We start from the raw sequence: 11,605 nt of genomic DNA on the forward strand, positions 1-11,605 counted from the left end.
GCTTCCTGCGCTTCCGGGAAGGGCCGGTGGCTCCGAGCCTCCCGAGCTGGGAGCCTTTGGACAGCGCTCTGTGACATACAAAGCTGGGTTTCGTGTCGGGTACATACAGGCAACGTGCGTATTTGTGATTGTGGTATGTGTGGAAACTGACCATGGGACAGTTATAAATTCGAATTCTAATAATAACGAATTCTAATAGCTGAGGAAAGTGAAGCATGGAAGAAGGCCTTTGAACCTATCTTTTGTTCACAATTAACCTTTATGAGTCTCAAGTTGATTTAGGAGCATTTGAATTAAAGCGTTAAGGATGTTGCTTCTTGACAGGAACTTTCTCCTTGTTCCTCTCTTAAGCCTTAAAGAGTTTTGCAATAAGAACCTTTTGAAGTATAATTTTAGAATATTGCTTGCATCCTTGAAACTATAGCTTTGTAATATATATAAAGGAAACATGCTTATCTCACGCCTTAACGAAACAGTGAAAAGCAGCTTGAGAAAGGAAGATGAGCATCAACTCAAGGGTTAAAAATTTCGACCAAGGGAAGCTGGACATCGTTGTTATGAGATTTATAGTCCTTGCAATCAAAAGGTGGACCCACATCTGGAGAGCTGGACCTCACAGATGGGATGTTTCTTCCTTCTTTCAGAAGCCAGACCCCACCATCTGGGGATACTCCTTTTCTGGGACACATCCTGAGAAAAACTAAATCACAATAGTGTATAGAATTGTGACGTAAAAATTGGGAATAGAAACTGCTGAGAAAGCTTATGAGTACCCCTATAAATACCTGTAAGCCTCAACTATCGGTGTGCAGTTGGAGGGAATACTTCCCACTGTACCCAGCGCTGTATTGCTCATACTTTACCGTATAAATTAATAAATTGATTGCTGCTTGAATATTGGCCTAGTCAGGCTTCTCATTTATAACAGCTCCCAGCACGGCGTCCTGCTCCCAGGAAGGGCCAGTGGCACCGAGCCTTTGGACAGCGCTCCCGGCGCATCAGGTGGTCCATGGTCCTGTGCAGCACCAGGGGTTGGACTTCAATGGCCCTCGTGGTGCTGCAAAATGTGGAATTTGAGGATGTAATCTGTCAAACACCAGCCAACAAGCAAGCTCTGTGTGATGTCTGGGTGTTAAAAAGATAAATTACTTGCTGGTAGAAGTGCCTTGTTGAGGTTTAGCCTTGACATGCTACAATGTTCTCAGACCTGGGCAGAGACTGGGAAGAAGGATGCAGCAATAATAGTGGACACTAAGAATGCAGAATTTACAGGCCACAAGGACATTTGGCAGAACTCTCAAGATAAGGACAAAACTTAATAAACACAATAACTGTGGTGAATTACCTCTGTGTGGATAAAAGGCAATTTCAGCACATGGAGACCACTGACCCCAGAAACCCCCTGACTCCTAAGCAGAGAAAGACTGAGCATGTGGATTAATTAGCATGAGAAGTGAAAGACTCGTTAACCAATAAAAGATCAAATATGACTTAATAAGAGAAATATGTAACTTGTAGATAATGAACATTAATGCCTTTGTTTGCTAAAATGTATAAATAGTGAAAAGTTTGCATAGTTGGCATGCTTGACTTGTGGAATACCACTGGGCAGCCAGGCTGGTGCAACTCTGGAAGAAGTTATCAATGTCTCTCTTGAGTGTGAAATTATTGGCTTATTGCACACCAGGTAAAAAGTCCAGTTTTTTCTGGACAACAGTGGATCCCTTCCAACTCAGAATATTCTGTGATTCTGTGGGAAGTAGGCCAACATACCTCTGGAAAGACCAAGGATAAAAGCACAAGTACCAAAGCACAGTACTGAAACAAAGGTGCTATTGAAATCTCATCATTCCATGTTGCTCTAGAATAGCCGGTTTTGAGTCATATATTTGCTTGTTTAATTGAAAAGCATGATAGGCAATGAATATGATGCTGATACATTGCCTTTATCTCAGTAGACCTTTTGTTAAATGCAATGCAAGGGATGTTAAAAATGGAGAGCTTTCCCAAACCCTACAGCCAAAACATTCAGTGAAAATAAAAATGCCAAGGCCCAAACCAGCCTCCCTCCAAGCTCTCTCTTTTCTCCCACAGTTTATTCAGCAATTTGCATACAGGGTGAAATGAAACAAGAGTAAGATACATTCTATATTTTGAGGTAACTTTGATTTGTCATTTGGGCATATGCAGCTTGCTGTCATGACAATGGTAAATGTAGTCTTGAGGCTTTCATTTTTCAATTTCCCTCATTTGATTTTGAACCTGCAAATTACACTAAATTTCAAAAAATTATCAGAAGTAACCATTCTAGCTCAGCTTAATCTTATTTTAACATGCTGACAATGTTACTGAAATGCTGTTAAGTATTGACTGAAAGAGACATGTAAATATGAACACTGGAAAACATTCATTGCTACTGGTAAAAGTATTTCTAGTCAGTAATATCCAATCAGGTCTTTCACCAGGTGGTGATGTCTTTATCCTAGTCGTGGTTTGGTTGTTTTGGAGGACTTTTTTTGGGGGGGTGAGACAACATTTTCTTCTGGGGAATTTTTCTTCAGGAAAGTAAAAGAATACTGGCATGCTGTAGGAGGTTTCCTATATAGCACTGCCAGATCTGAAGCACTTTGTGTCTTCTACACAGTGACTATGTACTTTAAGTGCTGCTTTTCCATCGGAGTTAACTCTTCTTGGTTTTACTAATTAATTGACCTGTGTGGTGCTCTTACTGGGTTTGTATGTTGTGGAGGCACAGAAAGGTGTTAATTAAAAGTGTATCTGAAAATAATTGCGGTGCCTTGACCAGCTTCAGCAACACACCGAGCCAAGACTGACTTCAATGTTACAGCTGTACCTGAAAGGCAATTAGGCTGCATTCTCCTGTGCTAAGCATTCTACCCACATTAAACAAGTTATAATTTGAAAGAAAAGTCTCTAGGAAAACCTGAAACCAGCTGCTGTCACTATAAGACATGAAAGAACACAAGCACACTACTGTTTTCAAGGTGAAGGAAGAAAGAGGAAGTTTATTTTCTGACTCTAACATTTATAGTTTTCTAAAAGTGACAGCGGATTGGAGGGTGACAGTGACACCTCTCCAATGACACTGGTCAAATTAACAGTCTATCAACTTTCTCTTCTTCTATAAAAGAAGACAAAACAATCAGTTATTTACAGAAAATGTCTGAGAAAGTTCACCACAAGAATGTCAACATTAGAAGGCTTAGAAAATCTTAAAAAACTGGAGTGACAAGCTGCAGAGATTTTTTTTTTTCCTTTTGCATGAACGACTCCCTCCCAGGCATAATAAAGTAAGTGTTGACAATATTTGCCACTATTATGACATTGAGCTTTGACATCTGTTATGTTGGATGCTAATTCTGAGAAGACTGGTGTTCACTCAGAGTTCACGTTGCCCCTGGGAATGATTGCAGTCATGTACAAGAATTGTATCCTGCATTTAAATGAGGGGTTTCTGTTAGAAATTACACGTAAAATCTGTTACGAGGAAATGTGCCTTCAATTTCATAGCAAGTGTTACAAAAAGGGTGAGCAGTCCTGGTCTGTGATCTATAAGTAATATTTACCTTACATTTCCATTTTGAATTTCTTAAATGAATCTCCCAGATGTGTTGTTTCCCCTTTGAAGATATCAGCAAAAGGTAAATAACTGTTTATGTAGAGACTTATTATTTTTGTTTATCAATAATTGCTTTTGGCATGGCCAAGGGTTCAATAATCAGCTGGACTACCTCTTCATTATTTACTCTGTGCCTTCTATGAGAGATGAATTCAGCAAAGCGCTTTTAGGAGCAGTGTCACATGTACAGTCCTAACCTGTTTTCTGCTTCCTGCTTTTCACTTTTGGATGGCACTTTTTGTGTCAGGAAAAAGCTGGCTGCATTATAATCTGACTAGGATAGAGAGCTTGCTTGTATTGTAGAAGGAAATTTTGTTGGGACAGTCAGGAGGATCACTTGCTCCCTGAGTTTTCCTGGAATTTTACATGTTAGCAAAATGTTTAGAGAGCTTATTTTTTTCTCAGCTATTTTTCTGTGTACATTGCTGTAGGTGTTAATACCTTGCAGTTGCTATAACATGCCAAGAACTGCATCCTTCTCAGTTCTCTTCAGGTTTACGTTGATGCAATAGTTTTGATAAGTAACCCACTATTTCAGTGCACCCCAAAAAGGTAACTTGTTATTTTTGCTTGCTATTTTCTTCTAAAACTTTTCTGGGGCTTGCAGATAAGGTATTTTGCTTTCAAAAGCTCTAAAATCTTCTTCTAATAGCTGATGATTTTGTACCCTTCTGTATTTTGTCATGCCCTCTGAAATCAGAAGAGATAATATTACTTTTTCAAAAAAATTGTACTAAGATTTATCTCTTCATTACTTTCTGTAGTTCAGAGAAAAAAATTATCTGAATATTGAATTCTCAGGGTTTTTTCCCCCCTTAATTTCTATAGTACTTTTCAAAATTACAAACAGTTACTGTATGTGGTAGTTATTAATAATTCCAGTGAGAATCTCCCACTTATGCCTGCCAAGCTGACATTATTCTTTCTCACCGCTGATTATAACTGTGGGGAATCAACATATCTGAAATTGATGCAGGCAGAAAGAGGTCATACAGCAACGCCCATCCCTGGAAATCCTGTCAGCTGCTTCTGATTGGGTGGTAGAACAGGAGAAAAACCAGTGTTCACAGGAGCTCTTAATGAGATCTGCTCAATTTTTGCCTGAATTGTGGTGGTTCTTTGAAGGCTGGTGCTTTCCCAAGTTTTTTGCTGGTAGGAATTGTAGTGACCCTATTGCAGAAAATTGTCTCAAACACAAATAGATTCTGTATTTTATCTAAGAAAAAAAAAAAAAAAAAGGAGAGGGATACCTCTCTGGAGATCTCTCTTACAGAAATACGTGGGAAATTGTGTTCCACAAACTTGACTGAATAATTAGATTTTTTTTTTGAGAAATGGAAAAAATCAAATGAAAACTGTAAAACAGTAGATAAATTTGTAATTGTTAACTATGATTGCTTAATCAGATTTATGGATTCCATATGCTCCATATGATGGTAACAGGAAAGGAACTTCAGAGCTCCCTTTGGCCTTAAGATTCTGTGTAACACTTGGGTTGGGGTGATGGTTTTGCAATATATACAGCTTAAAGCATACGGAGTATTTTTAGCCACCAGATTTTTTATCTTCCCTCTGCATGAAGAGTAGAAACAAAGTTGTTGACATGAAAAGATAAAAAGCTATTTTTATTCTACCCTGCAAGTTAATTATTGCTACTAATTCAGTGATAGGTTGGCTGTTTGGTGGATTTGTGCACATGGATTTCATAAGTCCAGTCTTTCTCACCTAGGGAGTGCACTACATATAGTACAGCAGTATTTGTTAGTAGCACTGAGTTTATCCAAACAACCTCCAATCTCTTAGTTTTATCATTGTGAGTATTGTCACATATGGTGAAAGCAAAATTCTATTTTAAGCCTAACGTACAATGGGGAAATAAAATATAGCCAGTAAGAGAACGTGTACATGTAATTGCATATGGAGTAATCAGTAAGTCAGAAAGCCACCCATGGCTAAGATAGAGTTGTCAATGTTAAAGGAAAAAAGAAAAGGAAAATTGAAGATTTGTTTCTAGATGCTACACTTCATGCCATGGAAAATGAACAAAGCAGATCTGTTTTCTTTGTGAGTGATCTCTACATCTCTAATCATTATTGGATTGCATCTAGAATATTGCATCCAGTTTTGAATGTTTCACAACCCATGCAAGACAGATATAAATCCATCTGCAAGCTTCTGCAAAGTTGAAGAAAGAGAGAAGGTAACATACTATGCAACATTTACATTCTGATCCTTTCTTTCCTTTTCTCCTTGAAGTAGTAAAAAAAGGTTCATTATCTTTCTGTTCCCTTGTTTACTTGAAATAATAAATTGCAAAGTATTTAATCAGTGCTTGAAGTTAGATTATTGCATAAATATCTGTGTAATACAGAATTCCACACTTGGACTCAAATCCAGTAAAGGACTTCAGGAGTACCATCTTACCTTTAAAGTTCTTAAAGTAGCTTTTTAAACGGAACCCTCAGCTGGAATCTGTGGAAGTTTGTACCTAGAAGGGAAGGGGAACTGCTGCACCTGGCAACTGGGAACTGCTGCACATGGCAACTAGGATTGTGCATTACAGATATTTTCAGTGCTTACAGTATCAGACTGAATTATGCTGTAGCTGTCTGTGGTTCTCTGACTATATCTCTTGCCATTGGTTTCAAGCTGCAGGATGTGGTTTTTCTGTGGTCTTTCACCCTCTGTTGCTGCAGCTTTTGATTCTCCCTTCTGAACTCACAAAACTGTTGTGTTTTCTTCTTCATCTCAGCTTGCTCATTTTCAAGTTCTGCTTGCAGGACTTTAAGCCAAGGAGCCAGCTTGTTATATTTAGATAGTGGCTGTTGACTTTCTGCCAGCTTGTCATCCCTTTCTCCCTGGAATTTTGTTTGCAAGGACAGGAGCCATTTCTGTGTGCATCCTCCTTTTCCTCCCTCAGCACTGCAGGATGCTGGCCAAGGAGCCAGGCAAGGGCTAAGGTTTACTATCTATGGATACACTGTGTGCATTCCCTGTTATCTCTGCAGATGGAGATTGTGTGGCTGACACTGAGAAAGGCTGACTTGGCCAAAGGAGGAGGCCTGTAGAGATGGGAAGGTCCTGTTTTGGCTCTGAGGAGTGAAACAAAGTTGTATCACTGAAACTTCGAAGGACACAATGGTCAAAAAGTAACTTTTGTTGAATTCGAGGTGGTTTAAAGATTAAAGCACGCATCCCTGCATGTGCTAACAAACTGAATGAAGAACATCGTACTTATATGACTATCACTCCACCCAAATCATGCTGTACAGAAAGAGGGAGAAGGACAACAAGATTGGGCTGTGTACAAGGAGCTGCAAGGAGATCCCTGTTGTATGAGTGGAGAGAATCCCTTCAGTGGGATCATCTTTATCCCTTGATTTTATCTCCCTGTTTTCATTCTTCCTCAGCAGCAAGTAATGTCCCAAAATGCTGGAGTAAAGAGTCCTTACCAACTTTCAGCATTTCCTGGGGGAACAACGCTTTCTATCACCAACTAATTAGAAGAAGGAGAGGTCACATGGCTTGACAGCATTCTATTCAGAGAAGGTGGAAAAGCAATTGAGGACAAATGTGAGTAAACTTCACCCATACAGCTACTGTAGTAGTGGAGTTGTGTCATTCTGCTATTGCAGAAGAAGAGGTGTCTCCCTCTGTCCAGTTTATGCAAATTATATTTTCACCAACTTCAGTGGAAATTTTCCATCTGTGAAGATAAGTCAGTGTGGGCAAAATTATAAAATGATGAAAATTAAGAAGTTCACCCTTATACAGTGCCTACAGTCCTTGCACCTGCATCAAGTTCCAGTAGGGTGACAAGTCAAAGAGTATATTTTTCAGATTTTTGGCCTAATGTACAGTAATCCCAGATTTTAAAGCAAGAATTTTAAAAAAGGAAACAAAACCCACCAATAAATCAAAATTCAGCTGTTGGCTGACCCCTTTGATTTTAGAAAATCAAGAAAATAAATGTTAACAATAAAGAAAGAAGAAATAAAAAAGTCTTCCATGCTCTATGAATTGTTCTCTTTACTGAATTTTGAGAAGGTCGATTAAAGGGAGATTTTACTCACTGAAGACAAAGAAAGAAGGCAAAAACCATGTTTGAAATGCTACTGAGTTAGTCTGTTGGAAGAAGGCTATACATTATTTCACTGAATTTCCTAGATATATAATAAATTTAGTAATGAACAGGAGTCGCATTTGATCCACCATGTTTAAATTATTTGGTTTACTTTTTTTCTTACACCACCTATAACTGAAGGGGAAAAAAAGCTGTAAAAAAGAAAAAGCATTTTAGATTCTGGTGGAAACCCTCTAAGAGTATTTCCCCTTTTGTTGTGGTGTATTACACTGTTCTTTATACCTATTTTCACTTCTCTGTTTGACTGTTTCAGGCCTGGTATGTGCACTGTGTTCTCATGGAAAGAATCAGATTATATAGTCATGTTAGTCTCTCTCCAATTGTTTGGAGGCTATATTTGTTGTCCAGTGGCTGCCTACCAAAAGCATGTAATTTGTAACTTCTTTAATTTTAAATTTTAATTTGATGTTTTAAATTTGTACTAACTGTAATTAAACATAATTTAATTTAAATATTAATTAAATTTTTAAATAATTTGTAATCAGAATGGGAACTGCAATGCAAATGCATTACTCCCTACATTCATTACTCAGTTAATTCAAGGCACAACTTCAGGACCTCCATTTAGTATTCTTAGCACTTCTCTTTTATGTTATACATCTGTAAGGCTTGGCACTTACATATAAAATTTTGCAACATAACTACAAAAAACCACTTCTACTAATTTTATAGAGAAGGGTATTTTCATCATTCATGCCTCCATGGAATCTTACCATGGCTTCTTGCTAGCTGATTCAAATCAGTTCAAATTATCTTCTCCAGGAAACTGTTTCTCAGTTTCAAAACCTGAGTATGCCTTGAATAGAGAGACAGGGGGTTGAGGGAGAAAATAAGACATGTCTGTTATGGAGGATACTTTAATAATGCAATCCAGCAGTGACTCCATATTTCTGCAAATGGTTCTTCATGAGGACCTATAACAGGCTTAACTGATGATCATTCTGGCAATGAAACATCTCCCAGGCTCCTGCATTCTTTTTTACTATTGTTTTCTTTTTGTCAGCCCAACACTCTCCTTTGATGTGGTTGTTCTTCCTTGCCTAGGGATTTCTTCTCTGGGAAAAATGTATCCACACCCAAAGACTGCTTCCAATTGACTATGCAGAAAGGTATGTTGGTTCTACAGCAAGTGTTTCCATGGCTTAGGGCCTCTGTTGTTTTCTGAGAAGTATCCCAAAATTTATATGGACTCAAAAGAAGAATTAATTTTTTTAGAGTATTTTCAGAGGATATTCATGGAGGTAATACAGCTGAGGAAAACAGGTATTTTGCTTGGAATGTAATGAATGTATCGCTTGGCCTCCTCAGTGTGTATCCTTCTTCAGCGGGAGTCCTCTATCAAAAATATGATGGAACTACATGAACATTCACAGCAGTAATGAAGTATCATATTAGATAATTTCTCTTTCATATATATGTGTGCCTATTCCATTTAAACAAATGTCTTGTATGAAGTGGAAATATAGCTTAGAATATTGGAATATCAATCATACTGCATGAGATAGAGAAGATCCTGGTCACTTGCTCGGTTGCTCAGGATATAGATGCCATTTTCCATTTTCAGATAGGTTTTCATGTCAATCACCTCACAGTCCCTTGACCATGCTTTGTTCCCCCCTCACATGTCTCTCCTGCTCTGTGTAGTCCATATTGCTCATGTGCTTCACTCATGCCATGGCTCAGCAAGAGCTGACCTCAAAATCTAACAAAGTCTGTTGATTTAAACAGGTTTTACACCAGCTAAAGATCTGCTAGACAGCACTGTGAGCTACCAAGTACTGCCTGGCAGATTTTGGCAGGGGATAGGAGTGTGATAGATAAATGTCATTATAACTTGCTCATCCTAGCACATGGCACTTGAAATCCCTCTCATGTTTAGCCTCACCAGCAAGAACTGCATGTCAGATTTTCCAAGATGGGCTCAGAAGCACAGGTTGCTTCACAGACCTGGCAGGCAGTGTCTTTTCTTGCCACTGACTTGTACATTTCATCCTGCAAATATGAAAAGGAAGGTCTTGGTGGTCCTCTCAAGTCAGTCTTCTTCCAGGAAGGAACAACACTGCAGTTCTCCCAGGGATTCTGAGTATTGTCTCTGTACCCAGTTTCCCAGCTTCAGTGTGAACAGAATATATACCCGTACTACATAATATGTCATGTTAAGTACAAAATTAGTGCATCTTGTAGTGTGAACAAATATTTTTACTCTTAATCTTCAGGAAATATAATAATGTAGCCATAGGAAGAGTAAGGGAGGTAGTATTTCCTGAGGAGTCTCATGTGACAGTGAACATGGAGCTACAGTGGTCCAAGCTAAATACATACTCTGGTAAATGTCTGTCCTGCCATGGGTTAGGGGTGATAACTGGTAGATCTCTGACACCTTTTTTCCCATTCTCCTTCTGAAAGTAACACCATTGCCTAGTGGACTGTTTCCCTTAACCCTGTTGCAGATGAACTGCTTGTAGAACAGTTGTGCCTTCTTCCAAAGGAGCTCTTAAAGCCTGGGACAAAAAAAAAAAATGTGCTGCACTCTAAGGTTGTCGAAAAAGTTACGCAGAAGCCTGAAGCATAGAAGGAACAAAAATGAATGTGGAAATCCTCTGGCAGTGTTATGTTTCAAACAGTCCCTTGTCATTACAATAAATGGGTATGTTTACTTAAGAGCACTGAATAATTTATTAGAGAGTGAAATAATCCTGTAGAACAGCACCTTCTCTACGCACATGGATTAACCCACAGGGATTAGGAGTCCTCCAACACCTGGTTCTAGGAAAAAGATCAGTAAACAGGTGATCTTAATCTGATTTCTGCTGAAGTGGCTGTGTATTGGGGAAAATGAGCACAGAGAGTCTCAAAGAGCTGACTTCATGGAAGTGTTGCAGATGCAAATGACTTATTGTATCAAATCTATTTTAAAAGTATCTCTGCACAAGCATCCATGTTTTCTGCACAATCACAGGTTTTTTTATAGCTTTTATACATACCACTTGGATTATGCAAAAACATCTACAAAAATAAAAAGAGAATGCATTTTAAAATTTTTCCCTTATGTACCAGATAGCAAAAGCCAAGCATTCACTTTTATTTTCTTAATCCTACCTTATATCGGTATATAAACAGTATATAATAATATTATAATCTGTTTATAGATTAAGCTAAGATGCTTCTAGCCAGGCTTGAAAATTTGGAATTCCTTTGGCTTCAGCTAGAGCTTTATTTTAATAAAGATTGGAATTTAATATTTCAGAGCACACCAAATAAAACTTCTCAGTATCTACTACAGAGGACACAGATCATCATCTGTGTTTCAGGGGAAACAACCATGAATCTGTGGAAAGAACGGTCATTCCCAGTCAAGAATTAAGGGCTTGAAAATGCACTATTTCTAAGGCCAAATTAAAATTATTTATTATTATACAGGTGTGCCACAGTTCAGTATGGATGTATCGGCAGCTGCTGGGGATTTACAGAATCATAGAATGGTTTGGGTCGGAAGGGACATTAAAGATCACTTAGTTCCATCCCAACTAAGTAATCTTAAATGTCCCTTCCGACCCAAACCATTCTGTCATTCTGGGCAGGGACACCTCCCACTACACCAGGTTGCTGCGAGCCCCGTCCAGCCTGGCCTTGAACACTTCCAGGGATGGGGCACCCACAGCTTCTCTGGGCAACATGTTCCAGGGTCTCAGCACCCTCACAATATATAATTTCTTACTACTATCTAATCTAACGCTACTCTCGTTCAGTGCATAGCCATTCCCCGCTACAAGCCCCTGTCAGAAGCCCCTCCGTGTGCCGGCTCCAGGCCCTCCCAGGGC

This window comes from Geospiza fortis, unplaced genomic scaffold (assembly GCF_000277835.1).
Source record: "Geospiza fortis unplaced genomic scaffold, GeoFor_1.0 scaffold219, whole genome shotgun sequence".
Classification (NCBI taxonomy): Eukaryota; Metazoa; Chordata; class Aves; order Passeriformes; family Thraupidae; genus Geospiza; species Geospiza fortis.